The sequence below is a fragment of the Elgaria multicarinata genome, chromosome 2 (genome assembly GCF_023053635.1).
Source record: "Elgaria multicarinata webbii isolate HBS135686 ecotype San Diego chromosome 2, rElgMul1.1.pri, whole genome shotgun sequence".
Lineage (NCBI taxonomy): Eukaryota > Metazoa > Chordata > Lepidosauria > Squamata > Anguidae > Elgaria > Elgaria multicarinata.
The window spans coordinates 111,823,175-111,848,512 of NC_086172.1; positions in this window are offsets into that span (position 1 = coordinate 111,823,175).

A 25,338-nucleotide genomic window follows, 5' to 3' on the forward strand; every position below is an offset into this window, starting at 1 on the left:
TTTACATGAACTCCCAAAATTCACCAAGTCCAGGTCCTTCTAAGGTTTATCAGTTCTCTCATTCTCTTCTGATTGATAAATACAGAAACTGTTCAGTAAAGCAGTAAGAGTTGATTGGGTCTTTTCCTAGTACCTAGTCCTTGGCAATATGATTGGCATGGCACACTAACCAACAAATGCCTTATCAAGAATGAATTCAAGCCTCTCCTAGTCCTTTGTGTCTCCAGTTAAGATACAACTGAGAAAAATGCCATCATCAGCAGGAACATTCACTCACTCACTCACTAGGGCTATTGCAAGGATGAGTCATGGGATGCTGTCATTTCGAGTTGTAGCATGACACTTTGAATGAAAGTGAGAATTTGGAACAGCCTATGACCTGAAATAGCCCTCTACTGACTTTTATCATATGAAAACAAGGACGGAAAGCTACATCTGGCTTTTCTGGGTGTATGACACTGGCGTCTGTGGGACTGTGCTCATCTTTGCTAGTAGAAATGGCAGAGCAGATACTAGCAGGAAGGGTTCGGCTATTGGGCAGTATGGAAATGAAATGAACTACACAAACAAAACAGTGACTTCAGCAGTGGCACAAATACACAGAGTTTGCATCTACTGCACACCGTAACCTTTTCTCAATTTATGGTTTAGCACTACAGGTCCTAAAATACCTCTTTAGCATCTGATTGTTGTGAGAACTAGGAAAGTTGTAAGAGCACATTTTGCAGCTAGTTGTGACACAAACACAGGGAAATGTGCAAATCAGTTGTATCCCATCCGTTGTCCACATGATTCCCTTTGAAATTAAAAACCTCAGATTCTATTACATAATCTCTAAGTGTACTGGCAAAAAGTAGGGCTGATGTGTAGACAGAGGTGATCACAAGGTATATACCTGCAAAATCTACACATTTCAGTGGAGTTGGATATCAAATATATGGGATATGACCTACAATTTTACAAAGCTTTGTACAGTATGTTGGTATATGGTGTGTTTTCAGTGTATTGTACACTGTCCAGAGAACGTTGGTTATTGGACAGTTTAAAAGTATAGCACATAAATAAATTAAATACTTCCTAGCCCCATAATTGAATTTCCAAATGGACCAAGCATTTTAGCAAGCTGTTTGCACACCATCACTTAAGACAAGAAGGGGCATCTGCACAATTCTTGAACCCCTAAATTTTCAGGTTCTGCAATTAGGCTTGGGCAGAAGCTCAGCCATGGCCCTGATGCCAAAGTCGCTTTACCAGAATAACTCAACAAATTAAATTCTTGTGCCCCTCGTGAAGCTTTCTACCAAAACACATTGGACAATTGAATATTGCATTGAAGCCCCTTATTATTTTTCAGTATAATTGTTATGCTTGTTCTCTCTTTTTGCTCTCTTTTTTTACTCTGTTGTATTTAATGCTCTCTCTCTCTCTCTCCCTCCCTGCCTCCCCCCCTCTCTCTCTCCCTCCCTCCCTCCATCTCTCTCTGTAGTTCCTCCAGGCACTATCTACATTTCAGGCTGCTCAGCCCTTTCCCTTGGTTCCAAACCTCAAAAATTAAGGACATCCTTACAATGCCTCCATCTGGCTCCCTTGTTCCAATTTTGGCAAGTTCTGTTCTCCTGAGAACCAGTGTACTCTAGTGGATATAATGTCAAATTCAGAGTGCTTCCAGACAGAGGGCTCCTAATGCTATGAATTACAAGGCACTGTGCATCTATTTTTTTCTTTTGTTTCTCAACAGATTTTCTGCAGTTCAAAAAAAGATGGAAGAAGCAGTGGGAAGGTTACAAGTAGAAGATGACACACACACACACACACAATTTAGTGAATGAGGCAGGGTGATGGCAAGCTAAAAGCTTTTCTGGAAGCACACTTAGGCTGTGTTCAAACAACATGATAGTTAATAATCAATTTGACAGTTGTTTATCTAGGGGTTACTCCCCACACAACATAATAATCAACTGTGCTGTGGATTAGGATAAGTGTTGAGTTGACTATTAGTCCACTCTGAGTTGACTTGCTTATCCCAGGCTCTCTCTCCCCCCTCAATCCTCCCGCTAGTATCCCCTCAGACATTGCTGCCAAAAATCTATCCTACCAGCTGGACTAGAATGGTAGCCACCACTTTGATCTCTCTTGCCTTGCAACTCTGTGGCTGACAAAATCACCAGTGGTGGCCGAGGAAATAACCAATGGTGCCCTCCACACAACACGATAACCAGTGGTAGTTCAAATAGCCAACTCTGCACAAATAGCCAACCATTGTTTAAAAATCTCCCTCCACACAACATGATAGCCCATGTTGGGTTAAATAACCAATCGTCAATTATTTAAACTGTCGACTCTGAACCCAATCAAAGACTAAGGATAATTAAGTTAATGTCCCTGCTTAACAATGGAACTCACTAGGGAAATTTGGGTAAACTACTATTTCTCTAACCTACTTTACAGGAATATTCTGGGGGTTGGGATAAAATAGGATAAGCCCTAGATGTGATGGAATTGGCTGAATTTCTAAGGCCCTGTTAAGAAGACACCTTAAACCACAGCTTTAGCCATGGTGGTTAAGGCAAAAAGCCTTATTCACCATGGTTAAAGCTGTAGGTTAAGGTGTCTTCTGATTAACACAAGTTGTCCAGTTTTATACTTTCAAAAGCAGAGCTTCTCCCCTTCCAGTCTCAAAAAGTGTTTAATTGTATGACTGTGTTTGGTTTCTTATGGAGGAAAATCTGTCTCACACAGGTACTCAAATGTATATTTTAGGTCATGTAGAAAGAGTAGAATCTATTCTTGATCATATAGATAGGGTGAAATAACCTTCTACCCCTATTTGCAAAAGGTTTTTAAAACTCCAAACTTCTGAGATGGCCATACCATATACTCTACCCTGAATTTTTGAGGACAAATAGGACTAAATGTACTAAATAAGTGAAACTAAGAACATCCACGTATCTATTGCATCTTTGATATTTCTTATTTGATGTATGCTAATCAGTTCAAAATAATTAAATTAACTTCTCAATGCCTCAACCCAATTACAGTGTGCAATCATGAAAAACAAGCATATGACTAACACAATGTTATTCTGCATTAATGGTTTAATCCATAAAGCATGCAAAAGCACATTCAAACTCATAATATTATGATATTATAATATTTACTAATTTATTAGAATTTGGATAATAGGCCCAAATGCAAGGCTAAGCAATAGAAAGGATGATAGCCTCATTAATGAATGCAGCCAGCTGAGAAGTACAAGTATGTGTTCAGTGTAAACCTTCATGTTTGAGACATTATACTAATTGCCTCAGCATCCATGTCCAGTTAATATTAGCAACCATAATAGGCGCAAAAGAGTATATTGCATTCAATGGCAGAACTGCTATTGAGTTTAATGGATCTGGAATGTGTCCAAAGTATAATATAGAACTGGCTCTTTTAGAGCTATTAGCCTGTCTGTAACAATCCAAGCAATTAAGCATAACTTTGGAGAAAAATCTGTGCTTCACATACAAAATAGATAAGTGAACACTGCTGTATGTTGCAACATTTTGCCAAGCAATATGTACCACAGAGACATTCAAAGACGTGGGGGAATCTATAACCTCAAGATTCTCCACATGTGGAAGGGACATGTTATACTATGTTGCTTTCCTTGGTTTTGTTTAATTAGGTTTAACAGTGTTGTTAGGGGAGAAATGTGTAGTTGGAAAAATGGGGAGAAATTAGAATATGCATGTGTCTATTAAGAATTTAAATTACAGGCAATGTAAGGGAGGGCAGAACGTGCTCATCTAAAGAAGCTAAAGCAATGGGGACAATGAGCTTCCATGAAATTCAGTGGACCAAAGCCTGCCTTCTCAGTGGAAGGGGTGAAGATTCCAGGGGAGTTGAAGGAGAGAGAAAGGGAATAAGAGATCCAAAAGAGCTGAAAGGAGAGATTGGAAAAAGTAAAGAAGAAAGAAAAAGGACTGTTAAACTGATTGGATTGGCATAGTATGAGCTTCATCCCATGTACCTATTTTCCTCGAATTATCCCCTACAGCGCAAAGCTGTCGTTGTTGTTGTTGTTGTTAACTAAATCACACCCTGGGCGGCAGCGCTCTTAAGATCCTTTGCATACCAGGAAAAGGGTTTAAGGGGGGAAATGTAAAAACATCATAAAAAATCAACGGATAACCCAATATGATTCAAATTTGGTATGCTTAAAGCTCTGCTTAGTAGCTATTACTGTGCCAGTTTTGATGTCTTTATCTTTAAAACTTATGCAGATGTAAGCATTTGTTTAATTTGAAGCTGAAGTATCAAATCCTGCTCCTGCGCCCCCAGTGGCTGCTTAGAAAACAACAAATGATTCGCTCCAAAAGTAGTAGCAAAATAGGTCGGGTCTTTTGGCTTTATAGCACAATTAAAGCAGGATGTACGGGAGTACTTCACAGTCAAAGCAGATTATAAACTGGAAAACTTCGGAGTCCTTTGCATGCAATTCGCAGTGATTGCACAGTATGACGCTGGTGTGATAAAGCTATCAATGTTTGTTATTTATTTCTTTTATAAGCGCCTGACACTGTCTATTCTATGCCTTGGGTATAAATATCTGCTGGTCTGTTGAAGTTGAGGATGGAAAAAACTGAGGTATTTGACCCACATCAATAAGGGATAACTGGGTAAAGACTCCTGAACAGTGTTACCCTTACACTAGGACCCTCTTCTCACTAAAGAAAGACTAAATCTACTCTCTAAGAAACAGCAAATAATATAGGCCATCTTAATGTGCGTTCATTGGGCGTGAATGTCTTTGTGGAGAAAAGAGAGAAACAGTGAGCCAAAAGAGATGTGACATCCAGGCCCTTTCTACACCTAAGGGTTATCCCAGGAAAATGGAGGGATCATCCCTGCCTGCTCCTGGGATCCCCTGTGTGGCATTATGATGCACAGGAATGATCCCGGCATATAGGGCTGGTGTAGACATACCTCTAAGGCTAGGTTTGCAGTTAAAGCAGCTCAGTTTAGAACCGCGTAGGGGACAATGACCCGGCTCAGGGTGGGCCATCATAAAATTTTATTTCAATATGTTAACGGAACTGCAATGAATATATCTCATTGTGACTAAACTATGATAATGTTCTGTTATATATTGTACTGTAAGATGTCTTTTGTTGATGCTGTGGTGGATGATATTGTCTAAAACCTATTTTGGTTGCATAATAAAGACTAGTAGACATGCCCCATATGTGTGAATGCATTTAAAGTAGGGTGGGTGACACATGACCCATGGGCCACATGTGGACCCCACTCTCATCCCTAATGTGCCACCCCTGCTGCCTCAAAACCTACATATTCGAGGAGTTCTAAGACACCCGGGCATTATCCAGGGTCAGCGCCATTAGAACAGCAGACTCAATGGGCCTCGTGCTCGTTGTGTACTTCCTCTTTTGGAAGAGGAAGTAACTGAGGAATGAAATCACGGGCGTAAAAGCAAAGGTAGAGAGCACGTTAACCCCGGTGTGATGGAACTTTGAGTCTACTGTAGCAAAAACAATTGAAGTGTTTTAAAGACCAACAAATTTATTCTAGCATAAGCTTTTGTATACTATAGTCCACTTCATCAGATGCATCTGGTGAAGGGGACTACAAAAGCTTATGCAAAAAAACAAAAACAAAAACACACAACAACAACACCCACCCCCCAAAGGTACTCTTTTCTTGCTGTGAAGTGCCAATATTATTTAATAATAAAGGAACTTTTCCATTTCCTTTAATCCACTTCATGATTTCCATCGCTGGGGTTTAGTCACTGGTTCTGGCCAATGGTTCTGGCCAATAGGTTCTCTTTGAATGTATATTTTAAGGGTTTCTCCATTAGCTTTGAGACATTCCCCATTGTAAGATCACAAGCAAAACCTCATCTGATTCCATGCTTACATGACAAGGAAATGCTTTCAATAAGCAGATGAACATCCATAGAAGTCACAGACCTTGATTAAGCCAGAGGGATCTATTTAAGAGCCATATATTGAGCATATTTAAAACTTTTGGGGATGGGTGGGGAGAAAATGGCTTCACATAGTAGTTCCACTGTAATATAAATTATGAACATATTTGGCATTAGACATTTCCTAACTACATTTACCTTGCTGTCTATTCCAACTCGCCCATCTGGGATCCAGTGCTGCACTCAGCTGCTCTTGTAAAACAGTCCCTGGTTTATTCTGGCCTATTTAATTTGAGTATTTTCAAATGTTTTCCCTGTGTCTTTCTGTGTCACCTTATAAATTATTTCAAGATCTTTTAAAAGTGTTTTGTCCAAGGGTGGCAATTCTAACAGCAAGCACAATCTTACCAAGTACTGTGTTTAAAGGGGTCAGCAGCATGTCTGCATATTTTTTTTTAAGTGGCATGGGCTACAAATGCCTTATTAAGCCTGTATTTTTCCCCATGGCCACCTGGGAAATTCATTCAAAGCCACATATTTTCAGTTCTATGTGAATTTCTAACGAATGCCATCACCATGGCAAGAACTCAGACATGCATGAAAGCATCCAAGTCTGCTGGGAAATGTAATCCCCATGCTTCACAGCATTCACAAGAAACGCCACACATGTCCATTGCCGCATCCAAGACCATAGGTTGATATTTTTAAGGGTTTCCAGCATCCTCGGTTGCTATAGTGGGCATATATGGCAGGGTCTAGGGCAGGAGTGTTGAAACTCTTTCAGCCAATTTCAGGGAAGCTCTTGTGCTTTGAATACCAGTGTTGGGTCAGGCAGAGCGAAACAGGAGCAAAAAAATGCCAGCCTATTTTAGCTTAAAGTTCTTACTGCCAGTAATTAAGCCTTAGGAGATGCATGTAAACCTTTTAGAAGGAGGGGCATGCAAAAACTGAGGGCCTTGCTAGACCCTGCCGGATAAGCCGGCAGGGAGGTGGGGCGACGGCGCGTTAACTTTAGCGTGCGCTGCCCCGCCTCCTAGACGGCTGACGCGCAGGGACGATGGAAGCCCTGCAGCGTCGGCCATTTTTTTTTAAAGGGGCCATGTGCGCCCCGAAAACTGCGGACAAGGTAAGTTTTTTTAAAAAAATTAAGCCCCCTGCCCCCTCTTTTCCCGCCCTCCCTCCCCCTCTCCCGTGTCGCCTTGTGCCAGCCTTCCCTCCCCCTCGTCACCTTGTGCCAGCCCTCCCTCCCCCTCTCCCGTGTCGCCCCCCGGGATCACCCCCCCAGGCCTGATGGGCACAGCCAAAAAGCTGTCCATGGCTTTTTGCTAGACGTTCCGCAGCCTCAGGCCGGAGCTGCGGAAAAGGCACGCCATAAGCAACTTCGCTTATGGCACGTTAAGGGAGGCTTCGGTGCGACCTGGGGCCGAATTCCCCTGTGCGTCATGTGGACACACAGCAGGGAAACCGGCCCTCAAAGCGCACTAAGGCCTCGTCTAGCAAGGCCCTGAGAAACTATCAAATGACTGAAAGTTGGAGAAGGGGGTGAAGCCAAGGGAAGCAGTGTGGCCAACTCGGAAACCCCAGAGGACTGGGAACCACGGTAGGCCAGATTTGCTTGTGGGCTTTAGAATTGACCCCCCTGGTCTCGGATCTGTTGCATCTGCTTTTGTATTTTATATCATGTTTTTATACTGTGTTTTATACTTCGAATGTTTTTATTTTTGTGAACTGCCCAGGGAGCTTTGGCTATTGGGCGGTATAAAAATGCCATAAATAAATCATTCCCAGGGGGCCGTCTAAACATTCAGAAAGCCCTGGGGTGAGTGGGTGGTGATGTGGCATTGATTTTACAACACTGCTGCAATTGTGTACCCACCCTGGGGCTTTCCGCTGAAGCTCCTTCCTCTGTGTCAGGATTACCCAGGCGGGGGTGGGGGGTGGGGGAAGTGCAGGGTTTTTGAGGAACACAGCACCAACCCGGCACCATGAAGACAGCCTCAGGAGACCTCCATTGATTTCCCATACCAGCAATGCTGTGGGAGAGCCTAAAGTCTTCAGCGCCATTTTTGATGGAAAGGCAGGGTTTAACACATTTCATTAATAAATAAACTAATAAGACATGTAAGTAGTGTGGATGGTGATGATGTCATTACCACACACAATGGGTACTAGTACTAATGGCTAAATATTACCAGAAGCCTATATACACCAGTACTAGAGGCCTATGAACATCAGTTGCTGGGACCAGCAGCAGGATGTCTTACTTGTGGGTTTCCCCACAAGTTGGTCACTGTGTGAACGTAATCTTGGAGAGAAACCTTTGGTCTGAATCAGCATGCCTTTTCTTATATTCTTAGGTTCTAAATAAATAATACAAAAAAAAAAAAAACGCCAAACAGCTCAAACTGTTCTGGGTGGCTGCTCTCCTACTCTGCTCTGCCTTGTGGGAAATGGACAAAAAAATTAAGAATACAAAGAGTGATGCAAACACATGAGTGGATGCTCAGGTGCTCAGTCAGTACACTGTTGTTGTTGTTGTTGTTGTTGTTGTTGTAACATGGTCAATAATACCAGAATGGATAATAGAAATTAGCTCCATTTTATTCACAGCGTACTTTACTCATTCCAGTTTTTAGCTCAAATCAACATCAGACTTTACTCCTTGATCATCAAGCACTGTCTATAGCCAGTCTTTTGAGCCTAGAGGCCTGAGTGCACAGAAGCCAGAGCATCCTCTTTATCCCTGGTTCCATTGCCAGCTCCCCATGCAAGACATATGGGGAGTCTTGCCCATCTAAGTTGAAGAATCCTTGCAGGCACCCCTTCCATCAGAAAGCGGCTCCAAAGCCTCTGCAAAGCAGAGGGCATGTCTACACCAGCCCTATATTCTGGGATCGTCCCTGTGCATCCACATGACACACGGGGATCCCGGGAGCAGGAAGGGATGATCCTTCCATTTCCCTGGGATAACTGGGACCACTTTCCCCCTGTTTTTCCCCACAATCCCGGAACAATCCTGAGGACCGCAGGTGGTGTGGATGCCTGCCCCAGCTTCTTCCCACCTCCCCACAAGTAGCAGGGGTCAGCAGAGGGAAGGAGCTGGGATGGGGGGAGTCCAGGGACATCAGGGGTGGGGTGGGGTCAGGGCTTTTTTTTTTTAACGTACTTTTGTGCTGGAGCGCAAGTGCGCTATGGCCCTGTCTTTTTTGGAAAAAAATGATGGGTGCGACATCGCTCTTCCCTCTCGGGATGTTGTGCTTCCGTATAGACACCCAGGGACAATCCCAGAAGCAGGCAAGTATGGCATTGTCCCCTCCCCCCATGGTGTAGAAATGCCCAGCATTTCTGGAACTGGTCAGCCTCTAATTTCCCAATGGGATTGGAACATGCCCAGTTGAAAGCAGTACAGGATTCCACCACATACCACTTTTGGCAATGTCTCCCAATTGGGGTTGAAGGCTACCTGCCAGCAAGAAGCAGGATTGTCAGTAAGAATCAGGCCTTTGCTAGACCTACCTGAAAATCCGGGGGAGAGGAGGGGAGACCTTGCGTTGTGAATAACATGAAATCTCGCCCTCATTTACATGCAAGGCGCAACGAGCTCAAGAAGAAAGGCGTTGCGCCCGCCATTTAAAAAATTTTCTTAAAGGGCCGGTTGCGCATGAGTGCAGGAGCAGAAAGGTAAGGTTTTTTTTTTTAAAAAAAAAATGATTTCCCCGCGCCCCCCACCCTAGCCCCAATGGGCGCATCGCTCCTGAGGAGCGCTGCACCCTGTGCACGTCTCCCGGCTCTGCGCAAGTAACCACGCAGAGCCGGGAAAAGCCGTGGAAACGGGCCACACGCTTGCAGTCTCGGGTTTAGCCCAAGACTGCGGGAAAAACCGGGCCCAAAGTGTAGGGCTTTATCCCGGGGTCAGGGAGGGATGATCCCTCCCTGATCCCAGGATCCCCTGTGCATCATCTGGACACACAGGGGTGATCCTGGATATCAGCCCGGGATAACTGCTGGTCTAGCTAAGGCCTCAGTCTCATACACCCATAATGGGGCAAAATGTGGTCTGTGGCTTGCCACTTGGTCATTCCTGATATAAATTTATCTGAAGCTGAAGCAAGAGGAAGGAACAACTTGAGGGTTTTCTGTAAATGAGCCTCCTATCTAATCCATACGATAAAAGAAACCCTGTGAGTGGCCATTGGCCAAGCATGGATTCCTGCTTTTAAGGACTAGTGCTCATTGAGATGGTAAACCTATGTCAGTGTCTGGGGTGTACCACATCAGAGAACAGGCTGAGGCTCACACAGTTGAATGCTTCTCCATACAACAACATTGCTCCCCATAGAAAATTAAGTGTCAGAGTGAAGAATTAGCCTAGTTTTACTAGCTTAGACATTATTTATTTATTTATTTATTACATTTATATCCCACCTTTTTTCCTCCAAGGAACCCAAGGTGACATACATAATCCTCCTCTTCAACATTTTATCCTCACAACAGCAACCCTGTGAGGTAGCTTGGGCTGAGAGTGGGTTTCCAAGACTGAGCGGGGACTAGAACTCAGATCTCCTGACTCCCAGTCCAACACTTTAGCCACTACACCACACTGGCTCTCTGACATTGATGTGTGTGTGTGTGAGAGAGGGGGGGAACATTGGTATATGAGCCCACACCTGCAGTCTGAACTGGTACATTCCAGACACAGGTATACCACATTAGTAAGGATTAGACTTAAGATGGAGTTGGGCCTCAGGTAGCAGTTTTCACACTATTTTATGCTGAAGATGTAGTTGATGTTCTATTTCTTGTGTCCTCATTTCTCAAAATATCTAGACATCAGCACTACAACGTGCTAGTTCTGTCCCATTTTGTAACTTACGAGCTTAGAAATATGCCCTCCTTCATAGTCAACTTGGTTATTCATGTGAGCAGCTCCACCACAGCAGTCTCTCAGGTCTGCTGGAATGTAAGAAAATGTAACCCTTTGCCTCAGTTGACCTTTCTGTCTACATGTAACATTTAGCATGAACCTCACATCATGCAGAAGAAAGCTGGGCACAACTTAAAAGTGAATTTATGTGAAGCATACTCCAATTTTCAGAGTGGCTGCAATGTATTGACCTTTTCCAGAACTTGGTAGGCAATAACATCCCTGTAATGAGCTATTAATTATGCCTATGATGCAGTATGCACTGTAGTTAGCCATGTTGATAATGTTGTGCTATAAGTTAGCTTATCAACAGGAGAGTAGCATTTCCAGCTTAGCTTTCTTGTTTGAAATTGTAAAAAGAAAACATATTTTTACTGCTATATTAATCGGAGAAATGCTATGCAGGATCTTCTTCCTTATTACCAAGCCTTTTCAGAATTATACTTCTATTAAACACAGATGCTACATCAATGAGAGAAAGTTCTTGGGTGAATCTTAATAAACAAACTAACTCATGGCAGTAGGGGATATTTGCAGGTGAGAATGGGATGGCAGGAAGGTGGGATGGCAGGAAGGTGTTTAACTCTTTCCAAACACACCTCCAAAGGTTGTCTGCTTTTCTTGCCAGACAGCCTTAAAACCTTGGCAGGGAGCAAAAATAGCCTTGGAGGAATATTTACAGAGGAGAATCTAGAGACAATACTAAGGTTAAATATTCCCTCCCCTTCTCCCCTGCAAGGCTGCAAAGTGCTCTTTCCAGTCCCTGCATTAATATTATTTTTTGTGAACTGCCCAGAGAGCTTCGGCTATTGGGCGGTATAAAAATGTAATAAATAAATAATATTAAGAGAAATCTAAAGCATTGGAAACACTGTTTTTCTCATAACATGTACTTCTATCCTAAGGCTATTTCAACAGATATTTAAAACATTCTTTTCATTTCAAGGATGCTGTGTGCAGTTATGATGTAGTCTACATGAAAAACATTGTGGACTACAATTAAGAATGGTTACAGCACACTTTTTATTGTGCTTTCTCTTCCCCCACCCCACCCCTGCCCCAAGCAAGTGGCAGTTCAGGTTTCTTTAGCAATATTTGTAAAATCATTTTTCTCTCTTAACTATGTAAAGAACAAAATGCCTGCACGATCATATTAAGGCATGCACTTGTAAACCACAAAGAAAAGTGACTGAGAACACAGTGGTCTACAGCCTGCATTTTATAAATAATTTCACCAATTTATCCCTTAATTCACCAATATTCAATGGGAGGTTTTATCAGGTTTTGGTCATTTCTATGCATTCTTCTGCAGTACAGCCCCTACCTTGAGAACTGGCACAGCAACGAGGCATAATAATCGCTGCACCAATGAGGGCCTACTTCCCTGGCATACTGTAAGAGCAATTGTGCAGCACTGGCAACTCCCACGACCAGTGCCAGCACCCTCAGGGAGTCTACCACCCGTGAGTCTCATCACCACCATTGTCACCAGGTGCTATTGCTTCTCAGGCCTTAGCTAGACCTAAGGATTATCGCAGGCAAATGGAGGGGTCATCCCTGCCCGCTCCCAGGATCCCCTGTGTGTCATTTGGATGCCCAGGGATGATCCTGGGACGATCCCAGGATATAGGCCTGGTCTAGCCATGGCCTCATTCTCTCTTTCATATTTCTCCTATTTGTTTGTTTAACAGGCAGAGAGCCAGTGAGCAAGTAGGCATGGCATCTGCTGCTGCTCCTTCTCACCACCACACTTGCCTGGACCAGGAGGATAAGCAGGTTGCTATGGTAACAAGGAGGAGCCAGTCCAGGGGGGCTGTTCATGGAAGTAAGGAATAAATACTCTTCCCCTGCAATGAATCCTTTAAACTATCCCATGCATACTGACACTAGGTATATCGCCATAGCGCTAAAGCAATTCACGTCTTTAGCTCCTGTAGGAGTTCTCCAGTTTATAAACACATCCCTTAGAGAAAAATGAAAGTAGCTTATAAATCAGTAATTAGTAGTTCTTCCAAGCATCAACTGCATTTATTAACAGAGTACTGTTAATAGCCTAGTTTTATTAGCTTAGACTTTATTTATTTATTTATTTATTTATTTATTTATTTATTTATTTATTACATTTATATCCCACCTTTTTTCCTCCAAGGAACCCAAGGTGGCATACATAAGCCTCCTCCCCTCCATGTTATCCTCACAACAACCCTGTGAGGTCGGTTGGGCTGAGAGTCTGTGACTGTCCCATAGTCACCCAGTGGGTTTCCATGGCTGAGTGGGGACTAGAACTCCACCTATTCTCTACATTTTATCTATTTCAAGCTTTGCTTTAGTTCTTCGGGCGTATTTATTTTCATGTGATCCTGCCCTTAAGTCCTTGAACATAGCCTATGTTTTCCAGAGGGCTGACCATGGCTGATTGTATTTCATGTGTACTCAGTAAATAAATAGCAAGTTTGGAGTCATGTAAAAGACAGTCATGTTTTACCAAAAACACCACATAATAATAATAATAATAATAATAATAATAATAATAATAATAATAATAATAATTTTATTAATTTGTTACCCGCCTCTCCTTCTGGATCGTGGCGGGGTACAACACAAATGCAAACACCATAAAATACATATAACTAATTAAAACATTTAAAACTAATACATTATTAAAAGCAGCACATTATTAAAAAGGCATCTTAAAATTCAACTGGGTATACCTGCCAGAAGAAATCAGTCTTTATGGCTTTCTTAAATTCCAGAAGACTGTTAAGTTGACGAATCTCTTCCAGCAAGCCATTTTAGCTCCTTTAACGATACCATGGCTCTGTATACATTGGGATATGTTAAATATTCATTGCAGGTGGGCAATATTTATTTCTTACTTCCCAGTAAACACCACAGAAACAAGGGGGTTATGTTAAAGATTAAGAGCAGGCTACTTATGGTGAATGAGTGTCCCCAGTACTGTGGCATTTGTGAGGGGTCATTGTAGCACTCCTGGGATTTTCTCAGTGGGAAAGTTGGGGTAACAAGAGTGAATTGGGGTGGTCCCACAGACTTGACCACAACATTACCATATCACAGTAATGTGGGGTGATAGGGCACACTGTGACAAAACCATATAGGAGCCACATTTTAGGAAAAGGATGCAGTAAAGGGAGTTTCAGAAACTGTGCCTTTTCCAGAGGGAAGCGACAGTTTTGCTGTGAATTGGCCACAATGTCATGTGTCACAAACAACTTCAAAGTGTTCCCCTTCTCCAGTAAATCAACTTTGAAGAGTGCCACAGGCATGCCAAGACCAATATCATTTGTACATCACCTTATAATAATGAACATATGAAGCTGCCTTATGCCAAGTCATACTGTTCGACCATCATCTAGTCCTGTTTATTCTGATGGCAGGAACTTTCAAAGTCTCAAGCAAAGATCTTTTCCGAACCTGCTTCTTGGGGTCCTTTTAAACTGGAGATAGTGGGGGCTGAACCAGGGACTTGGTGCACACAATTCTTGGGCCCCACTACCAATTTTTTAAAATACAATTTTTATTTCATCTTTGTTCTAAGTTGCATAACAACTTTAACGTTTATATACCCAAAGCATTAATACATACTGTTCATTTTGCCCAGTGCTGCTTAGTTGCTGTTTATTTGTTTGTTTTTAAATGCTCAGAGAATCTCACATAGAACTGGGCAGCTGAATAACATTAAAATATTTGTCACTTACTTGGATCCATGGACTTTAGGACTTGGTCTATTACCTTTAGGAGCCCCTTTCCTTATTTCCATACATGTTTTTTCGGGCTCTTCCTTTCTCTTTTTTAAACCAACTTTCAAAACGGGTCAATTATATTGAAACTGTGTATTATATGCTGAGGACATGTATGTCATATAGCCCAAAGGGGCTTGTTATAATAAGGCTGTGAAGGAGGCTTATTAAAGGCTCCAAAGAGGAAGACTGACAAATCTTTAATGAGATCTCTTCTATGTACCTTTTCTATTACAATATAGCAGAAGTGGTGAAACTATGGTCCACCAGAAATTGGATTCCAACTCCCATCAGCCCCAGTCACCATGGCCAGTGCTCTGTGTGTGATGGGAGTTGTAGTCTAACAATATAGATTATATGTTCCAGTTAAGGTATATGCTTCTGTCTTTATGAGAACTGTGAAGCATAGCCTTTTATTAATGTAATCAAGTGCTTCACTGAATTTGTTAGGAGGACAAGATGTATTTTACTATTTTATTTATCTATTATTTAAACTTCCCTTCAATCACATTGCAAGAAAGAATAAAATGATTAAAATGCAGTATAAAAAATAAACAAATAAAAGCCACTCCCACCCCCCAAAGCAACATAAAAATTGTACCTAAACAGCTTAGGAAAATGAAAAAGTCTTTGCCTGATACTGAAAAGAAAAAAAGGGTGCAATCCAATGAACAATTACCTAGGAATAAGGACTTAATTACATGTAAACATGCATAGGATTGCAATGTAGAGCAAGCAAATTGCATACATTTATGCAAGGTTGCCCAAACTGCGTAATTTATTTCATATTCCAAGCATCAGTTTTCTGTTCGCAAGAATCCTTTTATATATTGTTACATTTATATCTCGCCTTTCTTGTTAGATAGTTTTACGGTTCTTTTTGCTTATGCAGATAAATGGTTCTTATAGTGATGTTCCTTATGGGGAAGCTAAAAGCTGAAGTTTAATATGAGAAATAGTAAATTCACGCAAATCCATTACTTTATTTAATCTGAGTGATGCAGCCAAATGGCAGTCAAATTTCAAATATCAGATTCTAAGAGTTCTGCTCTGCCTGGGCCCCAGCTGCTGCTTTCTGTGATTCTAGCTTTGGGAAAATACTGTTCCAATTTCACTCAGCATTCTGGGGCGGGTAGCAAAGGCCAATTAATCACTTTCCTGTTCTCTCAAACACTCTCACCTTCTTTTGTCTTTGAATTGAGTGATATGCAAAACTAGGTCATCATCATATCTGCAGGAGTCTGTGCCTTCTCTTACATCCTTAAACAGCTGTTAGCTAAACAGCTTCTCTGCAGTAGAAAAGTGTTTCCCCAATCCAGAGGATGGAATTCACGCATGGAAATGGTATCAGGTATCAGCTGTGCTATTTGTGAAAAAGGCATCTTCAGAGACTTGCAACCTTTATCCACCATTCACATTGGAAATCTGTGCCTTCCACCTGTGAAACGCTCTGTCACATTGGAAACCCATGCTTTGCACCTGTGAAAATGCTGCTCCTGACGATCAGGAGACCTTCCAGAACTACAATGTGACATGGGAGATGGGTGAGGTGGTGGGGGTGGGGGTTACCCTGGCTAAAATTGACTTCATATCTGGTTAAGAAAACACTGGGATGTCCAGAGGCTAGCCTGTATTTTTATTTTTTTGTCTTGCGTTTCTATCTATTGATAAACAGGGATCAAAGAGTAAGCAGGTGATGATGTCATCTGTGGTGTTTTTGGTAAAACATGACTGTCTTTTACATGACTCCAAACTTGCTATTTATTTACTGAGTACACATGAAATACAATCAGCCATGGTCAGCCCTCTGGTAAACATAGGTTACATTCAAGAACTTAAGGACAGGATCACAGGAAAATGAATATGTGTGAAGAACTAAAGCAAAGCTTGAAATGGATAAATGTAGAGAATAGGTGGAGTTCTCCAGTTTATAAACACATTTCCCTTAAAAAAAATGAAAGTAACTTATAAATCAGTAATTAGTAATTCTTCCAAGCATCAACTGCATTTATTAACAGAGTATTCTGGAGAACACCACAACACTCTTCAGAAATGCCTAGCTATGGTAATGAATTGGTAAGCTTCTGGTATCAAGGATTCAATCCCAATCATACTTACTTGGAATCCTATTGGATCTTGCCTCCAAGTGAATGGGTTGAATCTTAACAATAACAGGCAGATTCTTGCATGTAGAACAGGTCTCTTCTCCTTCTATAGCCCCCCCCCCAAAAAAAAAACTACTCCAGAGATCCTGGACATCTTGTATTGAATACTGCACATGGGGATAAAATGTTCAGCTTAGTGCATAGGTCTACAGCATGAAGGGTCAATTGGCAGGAATTGGGGGCTCCTTTTCCATGAGCAGAAATGTTTTCCACTCAAGCATAAACATTATGAAGCTAGAAATTAATAATGGGATAAGCAAGCATGGTTAATTCAATAACCGGTGTCTGTTTCCATTAATGAAAATGAAGAGCTCTGTTTAAATGTTTAATATTGTTATATTTAAAGGATAGGAAAACAAGAGAAACCAGACATTTCCATTTCAATGCACAACCAAATTGTACAAAATAGCACACAGGCACAAAGAGTTAGAAAGATAAAAGAAAACATCAATATATAGTATTATGGCCAGATCCAGAATAAAACAGCTCCTACCAGGTTTTTTACAGCCTTTGTGTCTTTCTGTCTGTATTTGTTCTAGGTGTAGTTTTACTTTATTTACAGCTTTCACTGAATGCATTTGCTTGTTATTATAGCAAAGGTGCATTGTTTTAAAAGACAAAAAGAAAACCAATGTTTCTGTTGCAAACCTGGAAGAAAGATCCAGTACAGATAATAGGTGCTGACAGGGTACATCTTGCAGACACTAGTTCGATGCAATTCCCTGAAACGAAAAGAAGCTGAAGGAGTTCCATCTAAACATCTGTCACAAACCCTTGAAGCAAAAGATCGCTCAAATTTAAATTTAATTCCTTTTGCAAAGGAAGGGACTGACCACCTAACGATAAAGCTGCATTTATATCAGTACAAATGCATGGGCAAAATAATTGGGACCTGACTTCGGTCGTGCCACCAATAGTTTCTTCCATTGCTGCTGTACCCTAGAGCTCTGATCTTGTCAACACTCACCATGATACTGTGATTACTCTGAGATCTTTTCTACATGAGGGATTTATGGCACCCTCATGATTGACCACTCATGGAAGTTTGCGTGTTCTTTACATGATAGCACCAACCTCCAAGATGTCTCCCACACTTTCCCCCAGTAATCTTGCCTTTTTTTTTTTTAATGGAGATAATGCAGAGTTTAAAGTAGTCGTGGGATTAATTCCACCACTAGATGGCATTGTTTCAATGAACTTTATGGAGCATTGCTCAGAGAGGATGTTTTCAGTTACAAATCACGTGCAGTGGCAGCACCAGAAAAAACAATTCTGGGGGAGCACAGAAGGGGCAAAGTATATCTCTAGGTGGGCAAGATGTGTCCCATATGTTAAGATACCTGAAAGAAAAATAATGGTATATTTCACATTAAAATTTCCATTCCAAACTTTATTTCTGAAACAAATGAGGAAAAGGTCACTTTTGGCCTACACCACAAAAGGGGGAATTAATTTTAATTTTGAAAAATATTAATTTGTGGTTAGAATTTCTTTTCTTTTCTTTTTTATTATTAAACACCCTGTATTTTAAAAATAAATTAAGTCAATGCTCCTGCATATCAGATGTTCCCCTTTTCTCCTCAGTGGATTGCCACTGGTCTTTTGACATCTTGAGGAGTATATCAGTACCTACAAAATGTGTAGCCTTTGTTGGCTGAAGAACTACATCTGAACTGTAGAAGAGCAACAGAAATGATAATAGATTAATGCAGTTGTATATATGAAAAGTGCCTTTTCTTCAGGTAATGACAGGAGTTCAGCCATGGGATGGGGAGTGGAGTGGTGAGCTCCTTGTTTAGGGAGGTGCTTGTACCCCTTGCCTCCCCTCTGGCATTGCCCTTGATCACGTGGTCGCTGTTGGTTGCTGTCTAAAGGAACCTGTAGAGAACATGGAAAGACCCAAGGCAAAAAAGGTCTGGTAAGAGTGCAGGGTTTTTCCTTAATGAGGCTCCCTTAGAAAACCAGGTCTTATCAGTGCCATTGAGAGCTGCTTCTTTTTTAAGGGCAATTCCACAGAGGCAGGGGTGATTTTCATCAGGATTGTGGCTGGAGAATGAGGGGTTGAAGCTCTGAGAATGAGGGGTTGAAGCTCTTGTTGCACTGAGGTCGCAATAAAAATCTCTCCCCCTCCTCCCACAGTGCTTATAGTTAAATAAAGAAAAAAACGAGATGTGGTTGCCTGTTTTAGGCCATTACAACTCTGAAATCTTGTGCATATTGTGATATGTGGATGTATATACCTTTAAGAGGCCTGTAGCTGCTAGTCTCCAGGTCCTCATCGAAGGATACTACACATATCATATGGCTTCAGCAGTTGATGGGACCCAACAATGATTTTGCCACCATGTGCGAATCACTGAGATGTGTAGAAGACACTGTGGCCATTGCTAGACCAGGGTTTAACCTGGTGCAAGCCCAGGCCTGGCCCCTGTGCATCCAGATGATGCACAGGGGATCCCAGGCTCAGGCAGGGGTAACCCTCCCTGGGCCCGGGATAACCAGCACCAGTTGTGGCCCGGTATTTCTTGCAGTCTCAGGCTGAGCCTGAGACTGCAGGCGTGTAGCCTGTTCTGCCGCTTTTCCAGGCTACCGTATTTACTCGCGAGTAGCCAGGGAAAGCGGCGGCGTTGTGCAGCGCTCCACAGGAGAGCTGCGGCCATCAGGGCAGGGTGGGGAGTTGGGGCGGAAACCGGAGCCAGGAGGGATGGGGGGAATCGGAGATCGCGGGGGATGGGGGGAATCGGAGATCGCGGGGGATGGGGGGAATCGGAGATCGCGGGGGATGGGGGAATCGGAGCATGGGGGGAGCGGGGAACCCTTTAAAAAAAAGCCTTACCTGACTTGGTGGTGCGCTCCTGCACATCCAGCTCCTTTAAACCTAAAAGAAAATGGCGGAGGCGATGGGGCTTCCGTGAAGCCCGTCGTGTCTGACATGTGGAAAGGAGCGACAGCCCGTGCTACTTCTAGCGCGGGCTGGCCTCTCCTCCCACACGGAATCTCAGGTAGGTCTAGCAAGGCCCTGTGACTGGGTTCACACAATATGACAACCCACACTCAAGTATGGAATGAGTGTGAGTTGTTGCTGAACTGTGGGTTATTGTTAAAATGTGGGTTGTTGTGTTGTGTAAACCTTGGTTTGTTAACCACAATGTACAATTCGCAACCCATCCACAAACCATGTGTTCTCTTCATAGGTTGTTTGTGGTTAACAAACCATTTTTTTAGTGTAACTGATTCACACAACACATCAACCCACGTTTCAACAATAACTCATGTTCAGCGACAACTCACACTCAACCCATACTCAACTTTGTGTGTGGGTTGTCACGTTGTGTGAACCCAGCCTGTATATAGACTCTCTCAGAGCCTATAAAAAAATTAACAACAACATAAAAACTTGCAAGCAAGTTTCCAGTACACACAGGATTGTGGCATTACTCATTCATTGAAGAAAGTAAGATATTTTACACAATGCAGCAATGTAGGGCTGAGAATGAAAACAGAACCTTAGAATTGTTGAAAACAAAAAGGAAAGCATAGAAGAGATGATATATTTTACCTAGAGGACTTCACACTGTAAAATACTTGGTCAGCTTTAATGGAGTAAGACAACTGTCAAAAACAATCACACAAATGGATGTGCTTTGAAAGCCTGAAAGGGCTGGGTTATACTGCATAATTAAAAGCTATGGGTCCTCTTAAAGGAGACACTTGTTTAATTTCAGAAATGGCAAATTAATATTTAACTGATCTCAGTTTGCAGTCTGCCATGTGTTTCCTCTACTATTGAAAACAGGAAAGCGTCTTGGTTATATGTGCAACACCGGCAGTCCCAGAGATTGGTTCATGCAATGGCAGGCTGTGCACACATGCTGTGGCTGTGGTCATGGAGACTTCCTTCCACCCTGGATGGGCTGGATACGGAGTCATTGCAGGCACCATCTTCTCTTTCCTGCTGATCAAGAAATTAGTTATTTATTATTAACATTTATATACCACCTTTCCTCCCAAAAGGCCATCAATGTAATCTGGCCAGATAACATCTGTTATTGGGCAGTTTAAAAATATAAATAAATAAATTAAATACACAAACTACATAAGTGAATGTATTCTGGGTCAGAAGAGGGTATTGTGAACGTGTTCCAGTGCTCTCTTGATCAGAACCTATACTTTTTGTAGGAGAAGTAAAATATCCTGGCTCTTTTCCCGCTTATTTTACCCCTTAGAACGCTTTGTGAAGAGACTTTGATCTTGAGTGGGGGACTGGTGTTATGTGGCCCCTCTAATTTATGCCTGTCATCCACTTTGCTGATGCATTCAGGATCAGCTGCGGTTTTCAAATGTTCCTGAGAGGCAGCCGTACATAAAAGAGTAGTTCTAGTCTTGAAGTTACTTCGATACTTGTTAAATGGTTGCCTGCATAGAATGGTCTGGTTATTACTAGCAAACAGACCCAGCGGAGCTTGGGAGCTTCAGGCCGTTGCTAGATGAGAGTTTAGTCCGGGCTGATGCCCGGGCTCACCTCTGTGCGTCCAGATGATGCACAGGGGATTCCGGGGTCAGCCCAGGGTAAACCCTCCCTTGGCCAGGATAACCGGCACTGGTTGTGGCCTGGTATTTCCGCAGCCCCAGGCCACAAATTCTAGCCCATTCTGTGGCTTTTCCCAGCTATGAGGCTTACTCGTGAGTAGCTGGGAGAAGCCGCGCACTGGGCACAGCGCACCACAGGAGCGCTGTGCCCATTGGGCCAGGGGGGGAAATCACGTGGGGAGGGAGATCAGGGCTGGGGGGGGAATTGCGGGGGGGAGATGGGGGCCGGGGGGGAGAGCGGATCCAGCGGGAGAGATAGGGGGGGAAGAACGGAGCCAGGGTGGGTACATTGCACTGGGGGGGAGGGAGATCGTGGCTGGGGGGAGCAGAGACCGTGACCAGGGAGGCATTGGACATGGCAGGCAGGTGGGGCATCGGACATCACGAGGGGGGGAATCGGGGGCAGGGGGGGAACCTTTTTTTTTAAAAAAAAACCCTTTTTTAAAAAAACAAAAAGCTTACCTTATTGTTGGTGTGCTCCTGCACACATTACCCCTTTAAATGTAAAAAAAATGGCCGACGCAACAGGGCTTTCCTTTACCCCGTCGCATGTCGCGTGTAGACAGGAGCGACAGCCCACGCTACTTCTAGTGCAGGCTGGCCCCTCCACACGCCGGGATTTAAAAGTAGGGCTAGCAAGGCCCTCAGTGTCCTAAAACGAATCAAGTCATGGTGCAAGAACATTTGAATGGATTAGCAGTTTTGAACATTAACAATGACAAGGCAAAATTACTTGATTTTTCTGTTGTTGATGAATTTGCCCAAAGAAAAGCACGTAAAGCATTTCTGAATGTGAAGAAGTGATGTCTAATATACATCTTGAATAAAAGTGCTTGCCATTACTATTTTTATAAATCATTCTAGTTCATATGTGTTTAGAACTGATTAAAAATACTTTAAAAATACTTAATGAGCAGTTTGAGCATTTCCCATCTGGCCCAGGCCTATTACCAGCTTTGCCCGGCCCTGGTCAGAGTTGGACACATTGTGCCCGACCCACCCAAATGAAGCCATGCCTGCTGGCACCTCTAGCCAGCATCCCCCAGAATTCTTTTCTGAGAAATTTCAGCTCAGCCCTAGATTAGCCTCTGCATTTTTAAAAATGTCCTGTATCTGGAGCTGCCATGAAAAAGTGGATTGATCCAGGAAGAGAGCAAGGAAAGTTTGAATGCATTTTCAAGCAAGTTAAACATAGTTGATAAAAATCAACATCCTTTCTACACAAACAAATAAACACCAACATCCCCTAGGAACACGTTTTCCTAAAACTGCCAGGCTTAGCTTCCATCCTCTGCTGAAGCTTCTTACATAAAAAACTTTCCAAACTAGACCACAAGCTAAATGGGTCCTTAGCCTAATTCTCATCTGTGCTACAAAATTCACCATGTCAACTCAGACATGTAAATGTACACATGCGATGAAATGTATGAATTTACTGTATCTTTTTTTCAATCGAGGGGAAAAAAATTCTAAAATAGAATTTGTGTAAACATTTTGCTTGTACTTTGTGTAAACATGTAAAAACTTTTGAAAAATGTAGTGGAGAATGTGTTTGCTTGTTCTGTCAACTTTGTATAAGTCTGACACCTGCTGGTAGATTGAAGCAATCAGTGGATTGCTTCAATTGAGGAAATCAGTAAAGCTGTGTGTATGTGTATTGCTTCATTGATTTGTCAACATATTTTAATCCTTTCACCTACCAGCAAATGTCACTTATAAAAAGTTGACAGAACAGGCAAATTGGTTCTCCACCACACACGTACGTACGTACACACACACACACACACACACACACAGAGCGAGAGAGAGAGAGAGAGAGAGAGAGAGAGAGAGATATGCTAAGAATACTTGGTTGTGTAATCACACAGCCTTGCATTTTAGCAAAGGTATGCATTTTCAGTGCTCAATAAATGCACATTAGAAAGTGGTGATATATCTATGTCTAATACTTCTGATTCAAAGAAGTAAAGATAATACATTCACATCAGGACATGATGCCCCAAAATATGGTGATGTTGTTGTAGAATTAGCAGATACTTCTTATACAGGCAAAACAGACAATCAATGTGGGTCAGTATATCTGTGTGCATATCTATGGCATGATTGATTATTCTTTCACCCTAGAAATGTCTGTTGTTTGAGGGTGATATGGAGAATATACAAGTAAGGCTGCTTCCAGACAAAATTTAGTGTGGAATTGCCATAGCCCATGATTCACTCTCATTTTACATAATGTTGTTATCCATTTGTAATACTCTCATGTCTTCCTAGTGCTGTTTAAATGGGGGGGGGGAGGTTTCTTACTGCAGAAAGGTTAACCTTTTTGAGAAGGACAGAAGTGTAGAAAATTAGATCTATCAGAGGTGTAGATCCCTTTAGCACTATTGTTATTTTTAAAAAAGAGGTGTGGTTTTGACATGGGCAGTGACCAATCAGGCACATGAAGCCATTATAGTGTCAGCACACATTCAATACCCTCTTTGTGGTGGGTGCTGTTTTTATCACACTTTCACCCCTTTTTTAATCAGTCTTGTAAGTAGCACTGTAAGACCTTTCCAGGACCTCCATATATCAACCTTTGAACTCTGATTATACTTGATTGACATCTTGTGTAGTTAACCTTGGCTACATCTGTGATTTCTCTCTCAAAAATCCAAGTTTGTCTGGTAAACTGTGCTTGACTATTCTCTCACTTTGACTTCTCTATTGCAATTAGCTTTGTGTTTGCATAACAAACAGCTGGACTTAGTTGAGGCAGGACACTAATGTGGATGGAACATAATGGGATGTAGTCACAATATCCACTGAAATGTGGAAAGTCAATTGCAATTCTGCTTATAGCCTATAATTCAGGGGTGGGCAATTTGTGTCCTTCTCGATATTTTGGCCTACAGTTCCCCTCACCGTTGGCTATGTTGGCTAGGGCTGATGGTAACTGAAGACCAAAACATATGGAGGGTCACAAGTTGCCCACCTCTGTTATAGCAGAACAACAATGATTTGTTTTTATGGAATATGGTATCCATTTAATGAATTTGCTAATATTCAGAAGAATACATGTCACACGGAACTCTATGGTGTAATCTGTTAGGATGATGAATGAGATCTTTATCAGATAATCTCACTTGTACCAAATAGAAATCCTGTGTGATCAGAAAGATGGTAAAAAAAAACTGACTCACATATGCTGTACTTAAATTTGTTCATTGTTTCTTTGAAAAAAAAATAATTAAAAAAAGTATCCTTACCTGGGTAATCATCTTTGGGCACATCATCATTACTTTCCAAAGCATGACTTGAAATCCCATAACATAAAAATACTGAAGTTGATTGTTTAATCACTCTTCCTGTGAACGCTTGGAATGCCTTGGTTTCCTATGATCAGCTTTGCAATAACCACACTGCTGTCAGATATTATTAGCAGTTCCCAACATTATCCAAAGTAATTAAAAATCTAAGCGACACATTTGGCAGCTTCCCATATAAACTAAAGCAATTTATGCAATTAACAAATTCTGGCATGGACAGAATAAGAACGATAAATTAAAATTGCAGTATGACAACGATAAATGCTTTTGCGACAGAACTTTGAAACTTATCTTCATTGCAAGGGTATGGGATAAGGAGGCGCTGAGAATGCAAGAGGCAGAAAAGTGATAGTGTAAAAGTTTTATCTACATGACTATTCTTAACACAAAGCAACATACAGCTGTCACAGCAAAGCTTGGAGGACTTACCATTTTCCTACCTATAATCCACTTCTGTTGTCATTAGAAAAATGACTATGGGGCAGATCTCACTTATTTTTTTATTTCAGGTGGAAAAATAGGGTCAAATGCCAATGCTGATAATCCAGGATACATAACTGTTTATATCTTGATCTGGAGCGGTGTACCTTCATAGAATAGTAGAGTTGGAAGGGGCCTATAAGGCCATTGCTGGCACAAATATTCCTTAGCAGCAAGG